The 3,026-nt window shown below is 43.9% G+C and overlaps 1 pseudogene; it reads left to right on the forward strand.

The window, feature by feature from the left end:
• The first annotated feature begins 1,951 nt into the window (after positions 1–1,951).
• On the forward strand, positions 1,952–2,777 carry LOC150003263 (ADP-sugar pyrophosphatase-like; annotated as a pseudogene).
• Positions 2,778–3,026: the final 249 nt, after the last annotated feature.

Consider the following 3,026-nt stretch of genomic DNA (forward strand, 5'->3'; position numbering starts at 1 on the left):
TAATATTGTCTCTTCTCTTCTAAACATCATCTTTTCCATGCCTTAACTAAATTCAGTTGCCAAGATGGCCCCCAGTGAGGCCTACCTGCTAGTATTCATGCCTTTGTGTCCTCCCCTTTTTCATTAAATAGGGTTGATCACTATGACCAATAAGATTTATAGAGATGACAGAGAATGACTTCCAAGGCTAGGTCACAAAAAGCATTGTAGCCTCTTTATTGCTCTCTCTTGGATTGATTATTCTGGGAAAAGTCAGCCGCTTTGTCATGAGAAAGGTAAAGTAATGCATAGAAAGGTCCTCATGTGAAAGATCGGAAGGTTCCTGCCTATAACCAGAACTGTGTGAGTTCACCATCTTGGAAATGGATCTTCCAGTCCCAGTAAAGCTTTCAGATGACCACAGCCTCAACGGACACCTTACTGAGGCTTCTTATGAGACCTAAAGCCAGAACCACTCATCTAAGCAGCTTCTAAATTCCTGACTCATGGAAACTATGATATAAAATGATTATTGTTTTTATGACACTAAGCAATAGAAACTAATCGTCGGCAGCCGTCCGTCTCGAGAGACGATGGTGTAGCTTCTTAAGTGTCTATCTGCACCGCCGAGAATGGTTGTGCAGTCCGACTCGGGAGTGACACGGTATCTGTCTCCTCCCGTGTTGAATCAACATCTTGCGATGACGCTGGAGTGTCCTCTCCAGTGAAGCTGAAGCTACAGAGCCTGGGCAGGGTGATATGGAGGGTGTGCTGTTGCCCATGCAGCAGACCCCCCTCTCTTCGCAGCTGAGGGATCCAAGGGAAAGATGGAGTCAATACAGCTTGGCTTCAGGTGTGCCGCAGGAGTTGCCGGTGTTGACTACAACGTCAAACCGCCTTAGGGACTCCGGCTCCGGATTTTCTGTCGGGGTTTACTCCCTTAGCCTTTCCCCTGAAGAGGTATGCCGCAAGGCAACGGAGGTTTTTTGGAATCAGAGTTTTCCTTCTCTGATGTGCCCTGACTGGAAGATCGAACCAGCGACACTTAGCTCGCAGGCCGACGCTCAATCCACTGAGCCAAACCAGCCAGGGCTTTATAGAAACTAATATAGCACTGAGATTAAATTACTGGGAGCAGCTCCACAACCTTCTAAAGAGAATTGTTTTAAACGCAAATCTGTAGCTGATAAATTTTAGAAAACAGAAAAAGAGGCATAAAAAACTCAAGGCAGGGGATAAGATGAAGATGTAATTTTTTTTGTGCTCCTGTGTGTTTTTGAAAGCAGGAGAGGCTAGAAGATGCTAATATATGGTTAAGTAGGTCCTGATAGCCTGTCTTCAAATCCAATCCCTCCTAAACCTGTGCTTCTTGTCAGAGCTTCTTTTATTCTTTCCCTTTAAGAAAAAAAATTTCATTGAAGTAGATGGTGGTAGATTTAAAATAGCCACTCTGGAAGAAGCCAGCCACCACGTAAAATTTCTGGCTATCTTTGGACCACCATGCTGGGAGGAAGCCCAAGATAACCATCTGGAGAGGTACTTGAAAGGAGAGATGCTTGGCCAGTCTCCATCTACTTCAGCCATCCCAACTGAGGTGCTAGACACTCAAGCGGAGACGTCATCTTGGACATCTGGTCCCATCTGCCTTTCAGCCAACTCCAGCTCCACCCACCATCTAACTGCAACTGTGCAAGACCTTGAGCAAGAACCTCCCTGCTGAGCCCAGTCAGTCAACAGAAACTGAGATAATAAAATGGTTCTTTTAAGCCACTAAGTTTTGGAATGGTTTGTTCTGCAGTAAAAATAATCAGAATAATGCAAAAGGGAGTAGCACTGGCATCACTAGAGATAGCAGCTCCTGTCTCACGCTTTCTTCTTTCGTCTGCCTTCCCACAGCAGCTATCCTTCCATCGCCCCACACCTTGGATGTAAACTTCTTGCCTAAGGACTGGAAAGGCTAACAAGTTTTGAAATGGAAAACCAAGAACCAGCAGATTCTTCTTGAAAAACCAGTTTATTATTTCAGAGGAGTTAATTGCAAAAGGAAAATGGGTCAAGATTGAAAAAAAATTACCATGGATCCTACTGATAAAACAAGAACTTGAGAAACTGTGAAACGTGCAGCCGGGAGAGGACAGTTAGCTGATGGTGTGATGATTATCCCAGTACTGCAAAGAACTTCATTCTAATTTTTTCTTTCTGGTGAAACAGTTCCATCCACCCATGGGAGGCTACTGCCTAGAATCGCCCTAAGTCTTATAGATGATAAGGGAAATCCGGAAACAGCTGGTCCGCGAGAGCTAGAGGAAGAAACTGGCGATAGAGGTGATGTTGTCGAATGTTCTCCAACTATCTGTATGGATCCAGGCTTGTTGAACTGCACCACACACGTTGTGACAGTAACTATTAATGGAGTTGGGGCTGAAAATGTAAGACCTAAGCCAAAGCTAGGAGATGGAGAATTTGTGGGAGTAATTTCTTTACCTGATAAAGAGACTTGAAGCTCTGGGCTGAAGAACATCTGACAGTGGATACTAGGGTCAATGTCTGTGCTCTGGCACTGAAACATGCAAACACAAAGCCTTTTTGTGTGTGTGTGTGTGTGTGTGTAATTTTTATTTATTTATTTATTGTTCTTCTGTTACAGTTGTCCCACTTTTTCCGCCATTGTTCCCCCACCCCATTACACCCACACCTTCTCCCATAGTCAATCCCCACTGCACTGTCTATGTCCATGGGTCACTTGTACTAGTTCCTTGACCACAAAGCCATTTGAAGTGCCCTTCCTGAAATTTTAAGGCCAGAGGAGAGTAACCATGTTTCTGTAAATGAGATCACAAGGCCTCTTTCACTAAGACTTTGTATTCAGCTAAGTTTAATGGAGATTGGAAATTACCTTTTTCATAAAACATAAACAACAAAGGCTGCTGAAGAAGAAGAAGAAGAGGAAATTTATCAGAGAACAGTAGGACTTCTTGTCAAGGCTGGTAATCATTGATTTGTAATAGAACCATTTGTCTGGCTGTGTCACTTTCTCCAGCTCAGTT

The sequence above is a fragment of the Furipterus horrens genome, unplaced genomic scaffold (genome assembly GCF_987537825.1).
Source record: "Furipterus horrens unplaced genomic scaffold, mFurHor1.1.pri manual_scaffold_8, whole genome shotgun sequence".
NCBI classification, from domain to species: domain Eukaryota; kingdom Metazoa; phylum Chordata; class Mammalia; order Chiroptera; family Furipteridae; genus Furipterus; species Furipterus horrens.